Consider the following 847-nt stretch of genomic DNA (forward strand, 5'->3'; position numbering starts at 1 on the left):
CGATATTGAAGGAGATGATGCCGATATCTAGGAGATTACTTCATCACTAGGTGGAGCGGGCAAGAGGCACCCACCTTAGTTCAAGTGAAGTTTTCTCAACTCTCCTCTTTATCTTTATTTTTCATGAAAAGAACTTTGTATCTTGTTTCTTTGTATTTTATTTAACTTTGAATATTTGTTGGAGGAGTCCTAGCAACACCAAAGGACTCACACCTCGGTTCCATTGAGGTGTTCTTTATTGTTCCCATTTTTGAAAATCCAAAATGACAATCTAGTTTCATGCATAGCATAGTGTGTGCATGAACTCACCCATGCTTTGACATTAGCAATAGTGTCTTATTTGGTTTGGGGAAGTTAATGCATACACAACGGGAGGTAATCTAAATTATCCTCTCCGTCATAACAAAAACCATGCATCATGTAGTATAACTTAGTGTAGAATTGCATTTAGTATAGAAATCATGCATCATTTTTGCATAATTTCCATCATTTTGGCCATTGAGGACAATGCCCATATTAGTGTGGGGATGGGAATTCTAACACTTAACTTTTATTCAAAAACCATAAAAATTGAAAAATTTCAAAAAAAAATCATAAAAATTTAAAAATTGAAAAACCAAAAACAAGTTCATTTCCTTTGTATATATTGTCTTGTATATATTGTGTTTGTTTATCCTTGTTCACTTTGATTGACTACGCCACATCCGAGACATGAGGATATTGAAGACCGCATGGTATGATCTTTCCAATCTCCTTTTTCCTCTTTATGTTAATGACTATGTGGCTTTATTTTGATTGATGCGGTATAACAATGTGAACTTAGGACTTGCATTTAGTTTATATGGCA

Source organism: Silene latifolia, unplaced genomic scaffold (assembly GCF_048544455.1).
Source record: "Silene latifolia isolate original U9 population unplaced genomic scaffold, ASM4854445v1 scaffold_75, whole genome shotgun sequence".
In the NCBI taxonomy this organism is placed as follows: Eukaryota; Viridiplantae; Streptophyta; class Magnoliopsida; order Caryophyllales; family Caryophyllaceae; genus Silene; species Silene latifolia.